The 19,222-nt window shown below is 48.5% G+C and overlaps 1 pseudogene; it reads left to right on the top strand.

Moving 5' to 3' along the window:
* Positions 1–19,222, top strand: part of LOC131588525 (zinc finger protein 883-like) — a 125,294-nt pseudogene that overhangs the window by 32,068 nt on the left and 74,004 nt on the right.

The following is a 19,222-nucleotide window of genomic DNA, read 5'->3' as shown; positions in this document are numbered from 1 at the left end:
AGCCACTCTGGGAAAGGGCTCCTGCCAGTCTCCATCCCCTTCCCGGGAGCTGCTGGGCTCTGGCCCCACGCCCCCACCCCGAGGCCGTACAGGCTGTGGGGAAAGCGGGGAGGGGGGGGCCCGGCTGCACCAGAGCTCTGTTATGTTTTAAAGCCAGAAACACAAAAGACCCAAAAGCTCCTGGCTTTAGGGTTAAAAGGTGGTATTCACAAAGGTAATCTCACTTTTCAGTGGTCAAAAATACTGTCAGAACTGGCCAGCTATTGGCCAGGTCTCAGGCAGAGAAGAAACTCCCAGCAGCCTCTCTCAGAGCTATCGTATTCGTGGATGTTTCTGACTTTTTTTCTTAAATGCCAACCCATCAGAGCTGGCAAATTTGGAGGATGAGACCCTTCTGAAAAACATTTCCAATGCTCAGTATTTTTCTCTACCCCCTCTTTTCTATCATCCCTTTTCTTACCCCATGGATTGCTCCTGCTACTTCTTGCCTTAAGCACATTCCTGCACACTCCCCTTCAGCCAATCCCTTCCCAGCACACCAACACCATCCATCCCCTCTTGTCTAAATCCCTTCTGGACTTTCCTTATTGTCCCCCCTTGCCGCGGCGGTGTCGATGACAGGGGTGCCACGACTACCCTGAAGAAGCCATCCTGAAAAGGACTGCCCAGGGGAACAGGCACGTCCTCTGCCCGGCGAGTGATCTCAGCTCAGCGGCAGCGTGCAGGCGACGCGGAGAGAGAGACTAGAGAGCTGTATGGCATTCCATGGAGAACCAGCCTTTATTGTAGCAGGGCCCTCAGTGAAGGGAGCCAGTGACAGCAGCTGCCTGAACTGGGGACAACCAGGGTATTTATAGAGGAGGAGAGGGGCGGGGGAAACTGGGATACATGTATCGGGGTGGATTGATAGGGAGGGAAACCAATGGGGTGTAACAAATTAACATGTTCAACTCTAGGGCCTCTGGGAGTGACACTTTTTCTCTGCATGACATAGAAGTGTCTTGCCTAGGGAGAAGCTCTCCAGGGGAGAGCCAAGATTTCTGAACTGGCTGGTTCCCCAGTCTCCACACCCCCTGGGTGTCCATGTCCTTAATTCCCTGTGGGAGAATGTGCAAACGACCTCCACATGCTCCCAAGAGACCCTTGAGGGATATTTTGGGGTCATTATCCCTTTCTCCAGGATGCCCCTCTGGCATTCCATTTTCTCCCCACATTGGTCCTACCTGGAGACCGCCTGTGCCCCCCCGGGCCTTGGCGCCCCCCTTGAGGGGAATTTGGGGAGGTGGGAGGGGGGAGCGCCAAGGCCGGGCCCCCCCGCGCTGTGGTGGCGGGAGCGGCTGCAGTGGGGAGCGAGTGCGGGCGGAAGCGGCCGAGAGCCCAGCGCTGCCCCAGGCCGAGCTGGCCCAGCTCCATCCGTGCCCCTGCGGTGGGATGCTGTGGGACTGCGGGGGAAGAGGGAGGCAGCAGTGGGTGCAGGGCCTGGGGGCTGGAGGAGAAGGGAAGGAGAAGAAGGGCTGAAGAACAAAATGGTCAAAATATGTACCTGAGGTTGTGCATAAGGTGGAGGCGGAGTGTGAGGTGTAGAGTAGGGCCACAGGATGAGGAGGAGTAGGAAGAGGAAGCAGCACAAAGTTCCTCCCTGTATCTGTAGCTGCCCCAGCCCCAGTAGCATTTCTCCCTCCTGATAAATGCAGCAGGTGACTGGGGAGGGGGATCCACGATTTTCATGGGGCTGAATCTTGGTGTTTCTGAGCTTTATTGGGTTAAATGTTGGTGCTTTGGTTTCTTGTGAGGGCTGAACCTTTCTATTCTGCAGGGGTTTTTGGCTGAATCTTGTGCCACAAGATTGCTCTTGTGCCACAAGGTGCTCCTTGTGGGCACCTGGATGAAATCATGGGAATGAAAATCCAACAGGATACAGAATGACAATGGGAATTGTTGACTTCTTTGATTAGCTATGGATCTGTTGTGATGTTTGGAGGATGTTTGGGCCGAATCTTTGTGTCCTGGAGGTTATTTTAGACACAAGATGCCCAATGAATTTCTGAGATGAACTTGGGCAAGGAGGAAACCCCAGTCCAAGGCGCTCTCCTGTTGTTTTTTTTCCCCCCCAACCAGGATTTTACGTTCCCAAACTGTGTTGAGATGGAAGAGAAGAAAAAGGCCCAGAGATCCCACACGAAGAGGGGCTGCAAACCCAGCCCAGGGAGCTGTGAGGAGGAAAGATCCCCCCAGTGCCAGGAACACGGCCAGAGATCCAGCCAGAGCTCAGAGCTGGGGGAGAAGCCCCACAAGTGCTTGGAATGTGGGAAGGGTTTCAGGTGGAGCTCCAGGCTGATCCAGCACCAGGTGATTCATACCGGGGAAAAGCCCTACGAGTGTGGGGAATGTGGGAAGAGCTTCAGCCGGAGCTCCGACTTTTGGAAACACCAGACGATCCACACTGGGGAAAAGCCCTATGAGTGTGGGAAGTGTGGGAAGAGCTTCAGAGGTATCTCTGACCTGATGAGACACCAGGTGATCCACACAGGGGAACGGCCCTACACCTGCTTGGAATGTGGGAAGAGCTTTGGGTGGAGCTCCTACCTGAGGGCACACCAGCTCATCCACACTGGGGAGAGGCCCTATGAGTGTCCTGAGTGTGGGAAGAGGTTTCAGACCAGCTCCCATGTCCTCAAACATGAGCGGATTCACACAGAGGAGAGGCCCTTCCGCTGCCCCGACTGCGGGAAGGGCTTCAAGCACAACTCCCACCTCATCAGGCACCGGCGCATCCACACTGGGGAGAGGCCCTACGAGTGTCCCCAGTGTGGGAAGAGCTTCTCCACCAGCTCAGCCTTGACCTGACACCAACGGAGGCACCAGTAAGGGAAGCCCTGCGAGTGCCCCGAGTGCGGGAAGAGCTTCGTGCGCTGCTCCAGCTCCATCCGCCATGGGAGGATCGGCGTTGGATGATCCCCAGTGACCCCCGTTGGGCAGAGCCCTGGTGATCCGTGGTCCTGGTGATCCGTGTTGGGAAGACACCTGGCTGGGAGGCTCCACATCTTCCTGGCTCCCTGTGGGCACCTGGATGAAATCAGGGGAATGAAAATCCAACAGGATACAGAATGACAATGGGAATTGTTGACTTTCAATCCTTCAGAACATTTTGCCTCAGGAGCTCTGTGGGCAGAGAAAAGGGGGTGACACCGGACATGGGGGCCCAGAGGGAAGCCCACACGCTCTGTGGGGGGGGAGGACACGACCCCTGGGACCCCCCCTCACCTTCCTGCACAGGCAGAAGCCGAGCCCCAGTGCCAGGAAGATGAAGGCCAACATGGAGCCGCCCATTCCCGTCAGCCTCTTGCTGCAGGTGGCATTTCACGCATCCCTGGGGCACCTGCCGGCGTCAGGACCCCCAAAACCTCTCACAGACACCCCAACCTCCTCCAAGGACCCTCCCAGTCTCCCCCAGCCCACCCAGGACCCTTTGAAACCTCTTTTGGAGTCACTAATTTTAAACAAATAAGAATTAGAGAAAAATTATAGATTATGGATAGAGATAGGCCTTGCTGGAACTAGTTAGAGCTAATGATTTAAGTGAGAAGCAGGATTTGAGATAATGAATCTCAGACTTAGGTAAAAAATTACTTTTCAGTGTAAGTTTCTTCAGCTGTGCTTATAATGTGAAAAAAGAAATTGATAAACGGGTTCAGGAAGATCACAGACCTTACATCTGGAAACCCATTTAAAAGTCACAAGGAAGGAAATTGGAATTGTACCAAATGTTATTTGTAATGTCCACCATTGTAAAGGTAGAAAGGTGAGAGTGAGGAAGAGCAGTTTTCTTTCATCTCTTGATGACCCCTACATGCCAAAATGACCCCCTCCTCAAATTACAGAGCCCACCATGCAGGCATAATGACTTTTTAAATCATTACCGTGCATTTTCACCAAACCTGGGGAATGGGAAGTGTTAGCATTATGCATATCTATTAATATTAATATGTATTAGTATTTTGGAAATTTAAGACTTGTAAATAAATAGACACTGGAACCTTTTGTCAACTTGCAGTGTGTATTAAGGGGTGACTCCCGCACTCGCCCAGTGCTGTGATTAAACATCCACTTTGTAACTTTAAACTGTTGGAGAGGTTTTTTGTCCATTAACAGATTGATGTTGATACTGGATCAATATTGCTATTTTGGTAAATCACTGCCAGTCTCTTCCCAGCCTCCCCAGGACCCACCAGAGCCCCTCCTGTTCCTCTCAGGATCCCACAGCCCCCTCCCAATTTCCCCCCACTGCCCCAGGACCCCCAAACCCTCTCCCAGTCCCTTCCCAGCCCCACCAGGACTCATCAAGACTCCTCCCAGTCTCTTCCCAGCACAACCAACCTCATCCCAATCCCTGCTTTCCAATCCCCAATCTCCTTCCAGCTCCTCCAGGCTCACTCAAATCCCTCCCAGTGACACCCAGCACCCCCAAACTCCCTCCCAGTGTCCACCAGGACCCCCAGAACCTCATCCCACCCTCCCCAACATCCTCTAATCCTTTTCTCAGCCATTTTGGACCCCCAAACCCCTCTCCCAGTTTAAACCAGTCTATCTCAAACTCCCTCCCAGTTCCTCCCAGCACACCCCAGTCCCCCTCTGGGCCCCCCCAGTGCCTCCCCCGCTGCCCCCGGCGCTGTGGGGGCCGGGCCGTGCCCCAGTGCCGGCTCAGGGGGTGCTCCAGGCTGACGTGCTCCACCTGGCAGCTGGAGCTGAGCCCGCATTGCCGGGGGCGGTTTCCAGCAGCACCAGGAGCTGCTGGCTCCAGTCCCCGCTGGGGAGCACGGCAGTGGCCAGCACGTGGCCCGAGAGCTGCTGCTGGCCCTGGGAGCAGCTCAGCTGGATGTGGGCAGGGGAGAAATCTGGATCTGCGGCCCCTTCCTGGCACAGGGGGATCTTTCCTCCTTGCAGCTCCCTTGGCTGGGTTTGCAGCCCCTCCTCGTGCAGGATCGCTGGGGCTTTTCCTCCTCCTCCATCCAGCCAAGGGTTGGGATTGACAAATCCTGGTTTGGGGAGAAAACAAGGGTGAACATGTTGGGTTGGGGTTTCCTTTAGCCCAGGTCCATCTCCAGAAATCATCAGGTATCTTGTGTCCATGAAAACCTCCCTGATACTAAGATTCAGCAAAAGCAAAAAAATGACAAATACCAAGACACAGTCCCAAAAGAACCAAAACTTTGATACTCTGGCAAAGAGTTGTCCAAAATGTTCAGATTTGGCTTCCTGCAAAAACCAAACTACCAACATTTAGCTCAAAAAACTTCAGGAAGAACAAGATTCACCTCTCACCCCATGAAAAAAATAAAAACTCAGCCCAATAGATCCACATTCAAGCCAAAAGGTCTAAGATTCAGACAAAAAAAACCTTTCTAGAAGTTTCCTTATCTATTTTTTCCACTTTGTGCTCTGGGTCCTTCCTTGTTATTGGGATTTTGCGAGTGAGATGGGAGCACTTAAAGACCTTTTAAGGCATGATTTTTTTTCTTCTTCCACAGTCTCATAAAGGAGTGAGTACATCTTCACCTTATTCACCAGTTGTTCATGGTCAGTGGTCACAAGGCTATAGGTCACAAGGGTTTTTAACGGTAAATTAGCCAATAAACTAATGCCACAAAGGAATGTTTCTATTTTCACACCAATAGCTAATTATTGTGTTTTACACGTCTTTGCCGCAGTGTGGACATTTTTACCCAATCATATAATGACACAAAAAACTAGTTGTTATACCTTAAATTTCTTCTTATCTTCATAACTACTTCTATATCTTAACTTTAAAACCTTAAAACTTCCTACAACCTAACTTAATGTCTTTCTATTTAAACCCACATTCTCACTTATGATTCTAAGTCTTGGAGCTTTCTCCAAGGCCTTAAACCAAACCCTGTGTCCATGTCTATATCTAAGCTTTCATTTACAGCATTTTGAGAGCTTTCTGTGCTTGGAATTCCCACATCCAGCCCTTGTTCTTGTAGGTTATTTTAACTTACCAGACATCTGCCGGGAACTTAATACAGCAGGAAAGAGGCAGTCCAGGAATTCTTAGTGTGTGGAGGAGAACTTTTTGGAGCATCTGGTGAGTGAGCCCACCAGGGGAGGGACTAAGTTAGACCTGTTGTTTGCAAATAGAGATGGGCTGGTGGGAGATGGGGTGGTTGGAGGCCACTTGGGGCACAGTGATCATGGAATTATAGAATTGTCAATATTTGGTGAAATGAGGAGGAACATCAATAAGATTTTACACTGGAGTTCTGGAGGGCAGACTTTGGCCTATTTAGGAGACTTATTCAGAGAGTTCCTTGGGAAGTAGCCCTTAAAAACAAAGGAGTCCAGGAAGGGCAGGCATGCTTCAAAAGAGAGATCTTGAGGGCACAGGAACAGACTGTCCCTGTGTGCTGAAAGATGAGTTGACGAGGCAAACTTCCAGACCTGGGTGAGCAACGAGATTTTGAAGGATCTTAGGAATAAAAAGAGGATGTATCATCTTTGGAAGGAGGGTTAAGTTTAGTTTCTCAGGAAGTATTTAAGGGGGTTGCTAGGGTAGGAAAAAAATTAGGGAGACCAAAGCTCAGTTCAAACTTAATTTGGCAACTTTTGTAGAGGATAATAAATAGCTAGCCAGCATGGATTTAGGAGTGGTAGGTTGTGTTTGACCAACCTGGTCTCCTTTCATGACCAGGTGACCACCTGGTGGATGCGGGAAGGGCTGTGGATGTTGTCTATTTGGACTTGAGCAAGGCCTTTGACACTGTCTCCCACAGCATTCCCTCGAAAAGCTGTAGCCCACGGCTTGGACAGGAGCACTCTTTGCTGGGTTCAGAACTGGCTGGGTGGCAAGGCCTAGAGAGTGGTGGTGAACGGTGCAGCAGTCACCAGTGGTGTCCCTCAGGGGTCTGTGCTGGGGCCTGTTCTGTTCAATATTTTTATTGATGACATGGATGAGGGTATGGAGTCTTTCATCAGTAAATCTGCAGGTGACACTAAGCTGGGAGCATGTGTCCATCTGTTGGAAGAGAGGAGGGCTCTGCAGAGAGACCTGGAATGGTTGGATGAATGGGCAGAGTCCAATAAGATGACATTTAACAAGTCCAAGTGCCAAGTCCTGCAGTTTGGCTACAACAACCCCTGTAGTGCCACACTCTGGGGACAGCGTGGCTGGACAGTGCCCAAGCAGAAAGGGACCTGGGGACACTGGTGACAGCCAGCTGAACATGAGCCAGCAGTGTGCCCTGGTGGCCAAGAAGGCCAAGGGCATCCTGGCCTGGATCAGGAATAGTGTGGCAAGCAGGGAGGTCATTCTTCCCCTGTATTCAGCACTGGTGAGGCCACACCTGGAGCGCTGTGTCCAGTTCTGGCCCCTCAGTTTCGGAAGGACATTGAGACACTTGAGCGCGTCCAGAGAAGGGCAAGGAGGCTGGTGATGGGCTTGGAACGCGAGCCCTGTGAGGAACCACAGAGGGAGCTGGGGTTGTTTAGCCTGGAGAAAAGGAGACTCAGAGGTGACCTTATCACTCTCTACAACTCCCTGAAAGGTGGTTGTAGATAGGTGGGGTTGGTCTGTTTCACCAGGCAATAACTGACAGAACAAGAGGACACAGGCTTAAGCTGCACTAAGGGAAGTTTAGATTGGACATTAGGAAAAAGTTCTTTGTTGCAGCCTGCAACCTCAGGATCTTGTCCAGGGAAGCAGCAGGGTTCTGGGGACCAGCATGAAACACCAACGAGACGGGCTCCCGTTCATGAAACCATTTATTCAGCATGAGAACAAACTCAGGTCCAGAACAGAGAGCCCCGAACAGAGGCACAGCAGGGGTTTTTGAGGGACAGAACCGAGGGTTTACACCTTTGAGGGTGGAGTTCAGGGTCAGGGACCATTAGAAACACAGCAAGGGAGAACCCCCCAGGGACTCAAACCCAATCAGAACTCCTGGGCCGCCCTTCACAAGGGGTTTGGGGTGGGACAATGTAACTCTTTGTCTCCCTGAGGCCGCTGCAACATCTGCTCCTTTTTTTTTTTTTTTTTTTTTTTTTTTTTTTTTTCAAATTTTAATTAGGAGCTTAAAACGTTTCCAAACATACACCTTAAAATCTCACCTCTTCCACAGAGCACCCACTTTGCTTTGTGGGACACCAATAGCTCAATAACAAAACACATTAAGCAAACAGAAAAAACAAAATTGAAAACAAACACTTAAATCTCGGACTACGCCGGGCAAATTAAACGGTGATGGTACTTAATGCAAACATAATGTTTTTTAGTTCAGTCTCTTCCACTTCAGGATTCTCTCTTTGGAAGGGCGCAGCTCTTAGATCTCCTCTCACGAGGGGCAGAATTCTTCGATCTCCAGCTTCGGCTCGGGCTCCCATGTGGGCGTCGCCCTTTAGATGATCTCGGTGAAACGCTGGCTTTGGGAGCTCGGTTACAGTTTCGATTTCCCCAGAGGAGGTGTTGCCCACCATGGAACAGGCACAGCCCCAGGGGTGGAGCACCGAACAAAGGGGTGGGGCCAAGCAGGAGTTACTGGGAGGTTTGGGAAGGTTTGGGACCGGAAAAGAAGGAGCAAGGCGGGAAACAAGGGATCCCAGACCGCGTGGCCGGCGCCATCTTGGGATGGGGGGGGGAGGCCGGGACGGACTTTCCCGGACAGGGAACGGGGAATATGGAAAGACAGGGGGTGAAGGAGGACACGGAACGGCGGGCAGACGGCAGCAGACCCGCATCACTCTGGATGTTCTCCGTCCCTTGCCTGCCTTCAGGAGAACAGGGGATGGGATGGCAGAGACACCGGGGTGACGGGGAGACGGCAGCAGCCCCGAGCCATCTTGGCTTTTTTCACCCTTTGTCCTGCCCTTAGGAACAGAGGAAAGGGGAAGGTACAGGGAGGTATACACCAAAAAAAAAAAAGGAACTTCACAGAAGACAGAAACAGTCCACCGGAAGAGCCATACCGTCCATAATCGTCCATAATGTTGATATAATCGTCCATAATGTTGATATCGTCCATAATACGTCTCGTTGGGTGATGTTAGGTGCTTGTCCCAGCGTCTGGTCTCGGCTCCCCCACCTCCGTAATCCCTTTTCTTCCCCCATGCCCGAGGCACTCTCAACCCAGCTTCCCTGCCAGGTACTCTCGAGTCCTCCTTTCCAAGGCGGGGGTCTCGCCGGCTCTCAAGCCATCAGCCGGGGACTTACGAGGTGTCCATGGAGCCGGGTCCTGCTGTTCTCCTGGTGCTTCACTGGATGCCCGCATTCTCTCACCATTTGTTGCAGTCTGCAAACCTCAGGATCTCGTCCAGGGAAGCAGCAGGATTCTGGGGACCAGCATGAAACACCAACGAGACGGGCTCCCGTTCATGAAACCATTTATTCAGCATGGGAACAAACTCAGGTCCAGAACAGAGAGCCCCGAACAGAGGCACAGCAGGGGTTTTTGAGGGACAGAACCGAGGGTTTACACCTTTGAGGGTGGAGTTCAGGGTCAGGGACCATTAGAAACACAGCAAGGGAGAACCCCCCAGGGACTCAAACCCAATCAGAACTCCTGGGCCGCCCTTCACAAGGGGTTTGGGGTGGGACAATGTAACTCTTTGTCTCCCTGAGGCCGCTGCAACAGTTCTTCACAAAAAGTCATAAAATACTGGAATGGTCTGCCTGGGGAGGTGGATGCCTGGGTGCCTGGATGTGTTTAGAAAAAGACTGGATGTGGCACTCAATGCCATGGTTTAGTTGAGGTCTTAGGGCATGGGTTGGTCTCGATGATGTTGAAGGTCTCTTCCAACACAGTGATTCTGTGATTCATCTCATGGCCTTGATCACCACATGGTTGTGTTGTGGTCATGTCTCGGTCACAGTCATCACATGCTCATTGTTATCTCATGGAATGTGTCATGGTCACATTCATGGTTATCTCACTGTAATGGTCATCTTATGATCATGGGTGTGTCACGGTCATGATAATCTCATGGTCATCTCATGGTCACAGTCATCTCATGCTCATGGTCACCTCATAGTCATGGTCATCTCATTGTAATGGTCATCCCATGGTCATGATCATTCCATGACTGTGTCATGGTCACAGTCATGGTCATTGCATGGTTATGGTCATTTTATGATCATCTCATGATCAACTCATTTGCCACAATCTTATCATGCTCACAGTCATCTCACTGTAAGGGTCATCTCACAGTCACCTCATGATCATGGTCACACATGGCCATGGCCATGTTGTGGTCATCTCTTGGTCACAATCATCTCATGCTCATGGTCACCTCATAGTCCTGGTTATATTGTTGTAATGGTCATTCCATGGTCCTGGTCATCTCATGATCATGGTCATCTCATAGTCAGTCATCTCATGGCCATTTCATGGTCATGGTCATTTCCTGATCACCATAATCTCATGGTCATGGTTATCTCCTTGTAATGGTCATGGTCATGGTCATAGTTCTGTCAAGTTCATGTCATGATCATGGTCATCATATGGTCATGGTCATCTCAAGGTCATGGTTGTGTCATGGTCATGTCATGGTCATGGTAATCTCATGATCATCTTGTGGCCATCTCATGGTCACTATCCTGTCATGGTTATGTTGTGGTTATCTCATGGTCGTGGTCACCTCATGGTCGTGGTCATCTCACAGCCATGGTTGTGTCATGATCATCTCATGGTTTTGATCACCACACAGTCATGGTGTGGTGTGGTCATCTCTTGGTCACCTCTTGGTCAAGATCATGTCATGGTCACAGTCAAGGTCATCTCAAGGCCTTCCATCATTTCATGGCCATGGTGGTGTCATGGTTATCTTGTGGTCATCTGTCACGATGTCACGATCATCTTACGGTCATCTTGTGGTCACGGTCATTTCCTGATCACCATCATCTTATGCTCATGGTCATCTCACTGTAATGGTCATCTCATGATCATGCCATTGTCACCTCATGAGCATCTCATGGTCACAATCACATCAGTGTCACCTCAAGGCCACGGCTGTCCCATGGCCAAGCCATGGTCATCTCTTGGTCCAAATCATCTCATGGTCAGGGTTGTGGTTGTGTCATGGTCATCTCCTGGTCATGGTCACAGTCGTGGTCACAGTCATGGTTATCCCATGGTCATGGTCATCTCAGGGTTGTGTCACTCATGGTCACTCTCATCTCACGGCCATCTTGTGCTCGTGTCATGGCCATGGTGATGCCGAATTTTGCCCCAAAAGGCGATGAATAACTGTCTAAGAGACGCAGTTTAAGTCAAATAGACAGGAGGTATTTTATTAGCAACGTGCACGTTGGGGAAATCTCTAAAGGGAGTTTTCCGAAGTCTTACAACAAAAGCATGCCTTTTATACAGTTTAGGTTTGGAATTACATCATATACATGCATATTCATATGGGGCGTGCCGTAGGCGGGGCGTGGGTGGAAACTTCTATTTTGAGGATCTTTTCGGGGGTCGTTCCGGTCGGCCTTCATCGTGGGCGAGGGTCTCCGAGGAGTCTTCCTCCTTAAACTTTTGAACTTCTTTCCAAATTTGGTCCTTTCCCGGTGTAGTTGGCCGAGTTCCCAACCTCCTAGGGCCAACTTATCATATTGACATTAGGCATGCTTTAGCTTCGGCTTAAATTACGCTTAGTCCGGTGATTTTTTTATCCTTCTCTTTCCCTCCTGTCGTTGTGTTTATTACCTCCAGATGTTCCCTTCATATTCTATGTTTTAACCCATTATTTCTCGAAGGCTATCTATTTTATGGCTTCATTCCCCCCTTTTCTTATGACTTACGAATTCTTTCGTCAAGGTCTGATCCTAAGAGTGCTGATGTCTAATCCTAAGAGCGCTGATGCGCTCGTACCATAGCCCAAACCATTTGGGTCCTTTTCATTATGATCCTTAGCTTCCACCACATAAAAATATTTGTAAAAGTTAAAACCAACAGGGCTCCAATTACCAATATCATTGGGGGCACCAGGTAATTGAAAACCTGTGTGGCTGTTGGGGAAAATCCTGTGAAGATATCCCACCAATGATGCTGGCCTACTTGTTCTACTTCGGTGAGGACATTCTTTATTCTTTCTGAATCATGTTCTACCTGCCATACCATCCGTGTAGTTGTTTGATCCACTCTTTGCACCAGTTCCTTTACTTTAGGGTGTGCGAGCATTGCTTTGAGAATTTTGACATCCATCCCTATTTGCAATTCTGGTATTTCTCGATACAGGTTAAAATCTGTGTTAATTAGCTGTTGAGTAGTTATTGGGACAGTATAATGAAAATCGCAACCTACTATTTTGGTAAAGTTGCGTACACAAAAGTTAGTATTGTTAGTTTCCTCTTGGCAATTATCTATAGTGACATTGTCACAGGCTGTCCGTACGCAAGCACACCCATTCCCTATATAGTAAACTTGTGACTGTGTTCTATTATGCAAAAGCACTTCAAAGGTGCACACTCTATTTTCAGCATCTAAGCATAAATCTTCTGCTTCTACTACAGCGTTTTCGCAAACATAACCTAGCTGTCCTCTAGGAATACATGCTTCTGTGCTAACCGATTGCCACTTATTTTTGATATAATCATAACTGGCCCAAACATTGTTTGCATTCCGCTGGTGGAGTGGTTTCTTGGGGCAAGTCTTTGGGGCTGTGATCCGGTTGGATCTTCCCGGAAATCACTCCACCGACATGAAATTGGGCCCTTTTGCTGCCTCCAAATAGTGGGCTTGCCCATTTTCACTGGACTAAAGGTAATTAGGTTATGTTCGGATGCTGATTTCCTCAAGGATCGAATTGTTAATACTAGCTGCCTTGTTTTTTCCTTCTACTGAGTTAAGCTCTCGACACTCAATTTGGATTTGGTCTCCCTTGTATGCTACCATGGAAGGTTGATGCCATAATTTACTTGCGTATGGCTGATTGTTACGTAGGGCATATACCTCGAAATAGGGTCCCTTCGCTCCCCATTCCGGGTGGATACACTGGTGTGCGTGAGACCATGGATCTATCGGGTCAGAGTCTCGGGGAAGAACTATACTTATCGAGAGTCCAATGATCAGGGTTGAAAGGGCTTGAGGTGAAGTCAAGGTCATGATGTCCGTTCCTCTTGTTTACTCTCTGGAGCTTTCTTGACCCGCGAGTAATGAATCCACGTAGGTCGCTCCTTGATCCGGACCGCGGTGAAGGTAGTCAGCAGCACTTGGAAAGGTCCTTCCCACTTCTCTTGTAGGGGTTTTCTTAAAAGATTCTTAACATACACCCAATCACCGGGGTTAAACGGATGCAATTTACAATCAGGTTGTTTAGGTTGGTGCTCTATTACCACGGTAGCATTCTTATCCAATTGTTTCCCTACTGTAATTACATAATCATAAATGTACTGGTTACCGATTTGGCCTATGGCATCCCCGTTTACAACTTGCATAGCATAAGGTCTACCATACAGGATTTCAAATGGGCTTAGCTTCTCTTTTGACCTTGGTTTGACTCTCAGCCTCAGCAGAGCAATAGGCAAGGCTTGATACCATTGCAAATTAGTCTCTTGGCATATTTTGGCAATTTGCTGCTTAATAAGATGATTCATTTTTTCTACTTGTCCACTGGCCTGTGGATGATAAGGTGTATGTAATTGCCATTTGATTTGTAATGCTTTGCTTATTGCTCTCACCACTTTCGCACAGAAGTGTGTACCCCTATCCGAGGAAATACTCTTCGGTACCCCAAACCGCGGAATGATTTCACTCAACAGTATTTTGGTCACTTCTCTTTCCTTGTTTGTCCTGCAAGGGAATGCTTCAGGCCACCCAGAAAATGTATCAGTTAATACCAACAAATATCGGAGCCCCCCTTTTCTTGGGAGCTCAGAAAAATCAATTTGCCATACTTCACCTGGGAATTTACCTCGACTTATGGCTCCTTGGTGTATCTTGGTTCTCGTATTCGGGTTATTTCTCAGGCACCGTTCGCACTGGGATGTTACGTGCTTTATAGTAGTAAATAATTTCGGTCCTACTATCCTGGTTTGCAAATATTGGTAAAGCGGATCTAAACCCCAATGGGCCTTCTCATGTTCTGCTTTTACAAACTGCCACATCACATTTCCTGGTACTACTAACTGTCCTGTTTCCAATTGACCCTAACCATTTTCTAATATTTTGCCCTTATTTCTTTGAATCCATTTATGGTCTGATTCCTGGTAATCTGGCTTGATACTGATATCCAGGTCTCCTGGTATTAGGGCCATTATTCCCACTTCCCTAGACTTTGTGGCAGCCAATTTGGCCTCTGTATCTGCCTTTCTATTTCCTATTTCTGGAATAGTATTGCCTTTCAGATGTCCCTTACAATGCATTATGGCCACTTGAGCTGGGAGTTGGACCGCCTCTAGCAATCGCAGAACCTCCTCTGCATGTTTGACTGTTTTTCCTTGTGTAGTCAACAGTCCTCTTTCTTTCCAGATGGCCCCATGAGCATGTACAACAGAAAAGGCATATTTAGAGTCTGTCCATATATTGATTTGCATATTCTCTGCCAATTCCAGAGCTCGAGTCAGAGCTATCAGTTCTGCCTTCTGGGCTGAAGTTCCTGTGGGTAAGGGGTTCGACTCAATTACCCTTTCTGTAGTAGTGACCGCATAACCAGCCATTCTTACTCCTTGCTTCACGAAGCTGCTGCCATCTGAGAACCAGTTGTCCGCATCTTCGAACGGCTCTTCTTTGAGGTCCGGGCGACTGGAATAGACAGCTTCAATTGTTTCCAGGCAGTCGTGTTCGATGGGTTCTGCCGGGGCTCTTCCTTCTAGAAATGAAGCTGGGTTCACAATGTTAGTTACCTGAATGGTTACGTCATCTGATTCAGCCAGAACGGCCTGGTATTTTAGGAATCTGGAAGGCGACAACCAATGGTTGCCTTTCTGTTCCAGCACAGCTGACACGGTGTGGGATACTAGTACAGTCACCTTTTGGCCCAGCGTGAGCTTCCTGGCCTCTTCTATGTTAATTATCACTGCGGCCACTGCCCTCAGACAGCCTGGCCATCCTTTGCTTACTTCATCCAATCGCTTAGAGAAGTAGGCCACAGCTCTCTTGTGCGGTCCCAGCTGCTGTGCTAGGACTCCTAAGGCCATCCCTTGTCGTTCGTGGGAGAACAGCCAGAATGGTTTTGATACGTCTGGGAGACCTAAGGCTGGTGCTCTCATTAGTTCCATCTTCAGCTTCTTGAAGGCTTCTTCTGCCTCGGGAGTCCAAACTAGGATGCTCTTAGCCTCCTTCAACAAATCATACAGTGGTTTAGCGAGTATCCCGTACTGGTAGATCCATAACCGACACCAACCTGTCATCCCCAAAAAGGCGCGCAGATCTCTCACCGTCTCTGGTTTGGGCATCTGGCAGATGGCCTCTTTCCTAGCTGCTCCCAGGGATCGCTGTCCTCTGGAGACTTCGTATCCCAGGTACACCACTTGTGTCTGTACCAGCTGTGCTTTCTGTCGAGAGACTCGATATCCATTTAAACCCAGGAAATTCAGCAAGGAAATGGTCCATTCAATGCATTCTTCCTCTGTCACTGTTGCTATTAGGAGGTCGTCTACGTACTGCAGAAGGGTGCCATCTCCCAGCGGCCTTTCCCACTGTTCTAGTTCCTTGGCTAACTGATTCCCAAAAATCGTAGGGGAATTGCACCACCCTTGGGGCAACACTGTCCAGGTGAGTTGGGTCTTTCTTCCACTATCTACAGATTCCCACTCAAAGGCAAAAATCTTTTGACTCTCGAGAGCTAAGGGGAGGCAAAAGAACGCGTCTTTTAAATCTAATACGGTGAACCAGGCCAAATTCTCCTTCAGTCTGGTCAAAAGCGTGTATGGGTTAGCAACTACCGGATGCAATGCCTTAGTTATTTCATTTACTGCTCTCAGATCCTGGACTAACCTATAGGTTCCATTAGGTTTCTTGACTGGCAGGATTGGTGTATTAAAATCTGATTCGCATTCTACCAATAACCCCAGTTCCATAAACCTTCTGATTGTGGGCTCAATCCCTTTCCTATCTTCTATCCTCAGAGGGTATTGTTTCTTTCTCACCGGTTTTGTCCCAGCTTTAAGTTCAACGACAATCGGTGCTGCTTGTTTTGATTTTCCAGGTATATCAGTAGCCCACACCAATGGGTACGTCTGGCTCAGGATTTGCTCGAAATTGTGGCTTTCAGGTTTAGGCTCTACACAACTGATCGTTAGGCTTAAAGCTGTAATCAGTTGTTCTTCATTTACTTGAAACTCCAATTGATCTTTATTAAACTTTATTACGGCCCCCAAGTTCTCCAATAAGTCTCTCCCTAGTAGGGGTTTTGGTGAATTTGGTAAATACAGGAACTGATGAATTCCCATTTGCTTCCCAATTTTGTATTTAATGGGTTTCAAAAAGTAAGCCTTTTCTGGTTGGCCTGTTGCTCCCACAACTTGCACAAATTCATCACTTTTAGGTACAAATTCTTGATTTAAAACCGAAAAGGTTGCTCCCATATCAATCAAAAAGTCTAATTCCTTTTTACCCTCCCCTAGCTCAATACTGCACTAGCCGTTGATAGTGTTCCGCGTTGCCCGGGTCCCACTCTGGTTTACTGCTGGGAAAATTATCTTCTAGTCTCCCCGATAATAGTTGGGCATGTCGCCTCCCCGTTTCCAATACGAGTTCCCTTTCCGTATCTGTCAACTCTGACAACATCACTTCTATATCCTCCCAATCAATATCTAAGTTCTTTGCCATTAGTTCAAACCTCTTTGCTACTCCCTCTGGATTCCTCCTGAAGTTCCTTGCCTCATCCCTCCAATTGTTCAAATCACTCGTCGAGAATGGCACCTTTACTCTAGTCTTTTCCCCTACTATTGGCATACCTTGTCGGAGAGGAGCTATCGTGTGATTTCCTTTCTCCCCTTGCTTTGCTTCCCCCCGTGCCACAGATCTGGTGTAATACGAGTGACTGGTCCCCTCCCCGGGATTTTCTTCCTGTGCCTCAATGCTTTCCCTATTCTTTCTCTTCTCTTTCTTCTTTCCCCCTTCTTGCTCTTCATTTTCCTCTCCTATCTCTATCACACAATCCATCCAATTCTCATCCTGCGTCTGTCGCCTCTTTTGTATCTGCCAGCTCTTATCCTGTCCCGGGCTGCGGTTCCTCTCATCCTCTGCTCCCCCTCCACTTCTCTTATCCTCTATCTGAATTACTATGTTCAGTTTCTGTGAGTTACTCTCTGCCTCCCTTTCGCATGCCTCATTATCATTCTTCTTGCTGTATCTCAATTTAGGGACGTCGCCTCCCGGTGAATTGCTTTTATCCCCAGTCCTTGGTGCACTGGTTTCCATTCTACAGACGCCTCCATTTCTGGAGGTGTTGCTATCTCCATATGGACTGAGCTCGGGTATGCTACGTGCCTCCCTTCGGCTCTCTGCTTCTGACCCACTGCCTTCCTCCCCCTCAACCTCCAGTGTGGGTGGGCTGTCAGCATTCATGTAGCTCCCTGACCCCTGTGGACTATCTAGTCCCTGAGGGCTGTTTTTTCTCCCGTCAATCTCTGATTTTAATGGGCTGCCCTCCTTCCAACCCCGGACTCCCTCCCAGGTCCTTCCAATGCTTTAGGATGCACCCTAAGGGGGTTTTCATATTTACGTCCTTACTCTGTTGACCTCCCATGACTATCCCCTGTATCTGCGTTTTCTGTTAACCGAAACAGTCCCTCTCTCGCAACCACGATATGCTGATATATTTTAACACTTCATGCACACAATCTCAATCGCTTTGTCCGTTTCCGACCTGGCTTCTCGCGAAGAACAGGAAATGCGGAGCAGGACTCCCTCTCGCTTCGCAGCTACGCTGCGTCTCACTCACCCTCACATACAACACACACTTATAAAATAAAATTGTTTTACCAGGTTTGGTCATAAAAAAAAGTCGCCCTCAAACTGTGAAGTACCGGCTTCCCAAATTCAAGGCACGTAGACAGCACAATGCGCGTTTCAATCTATTACATAAAGAGTGACAAGATGTCTCCTATAAAACTTTGCAACAAACACATAAAACGAACACACAAAACACATACAAACACCAATGGTACCAAAACCTATGATGTCCGAGATATCGAACACAAATGGTACCAATTAGGGACAAACACCAATAGTACCAAAACCTATGATGTCCGAGATATCGAACACAAATGGTACCAATTAGGGACAAACACCAATAGTACCAAAACCTATGATGTCCGAGATATCGAACACAAATGGTACCAATTAGGGACAAACACCAATAGTACCAAAACCTATGATGTCCGAGATATCGAACACAAATGGTACCAATTAGGGACAAACACCAATAGTACCAAAACCTATGATGTCCGAGATATCGAACACAAATGGTACCAATTAGGGACAAACACCAATGGTACCAAAACCTATGATGTCCGAGATATCGAACACAAATGGTACCAATTAGGGACAAACACCAATAGTACCAAAACCTATGATGTCCGAGATATCGAACACAAATGGTACCAATTAGGGACAAACACCAATAGTACCAAAACCTATGATGTCCGAGATATCGAACACAAATGGTACCAATTAGGGATTTTTACCAGGGCGTCCCCTGGTTTACCCTTCGGTGGTCACGTCTGACCCCCGTGTCCCAATAAAGCGCTTTAAACCAAAACAAATAAACAATTAAAAATACCTCTTAATTGGAGCAGGAGATGCAGGGAATCCTTCCTCTGCCGAAGAGCGCTGGTCCGGGAGGGGAGTCTCTTCTGACAAAAATCCGTCAGGGGCCCCAGAGGGTCCCGGCCCCGGACCGGCTCTTCGGAGGGAACCCCTCAAAGTCTGAGTCTCCTGTTTCGTCCCATCTGGGTCGCCAGAACTGATGCCGAATTTTGCCCCAAAAGGCGATGAATAACTGTCTAAGAGACGCAGTTTAAGTCAAATAGACAGGAGGTATTTTATTAGCAACGTGCACGTTGGGGAAATCTCTAAAGGGAGTTTTCCGAAGTCTTACAACAAAAGCATGCCTTTTATACAGTTTAGGTTTGGAATTACATCATATACATGCATATTCATATGGGGCGTGCCGTAGGCGGGGCGTGGGTGGAAACTTCTATTTTGAGGATCTTTTCGGGGGTCGTTCCGGTCGGCCTTCATCGTGGGCGAGGGTCTCCGAGGAGTCTTCCTCC

Source organism: Poecile atricapillus, chromosome 26 (genome assembly GCF_030490865.1).
Source record: "Poecile atricapillus isolate bPoeAtr1 chromosome 26, bPoeAtr1.hap1, whole genome shotgun sequence".
Classification (NCBI taxonomy): Eukaryota; Metazoa; Chordata; class Aves; order Passeriformes; family Paridae; genus Poecile; species Poecile atricapillus.
This window is presented reverse-complemented; position numbering and strand designations above follow the sequence as displayed.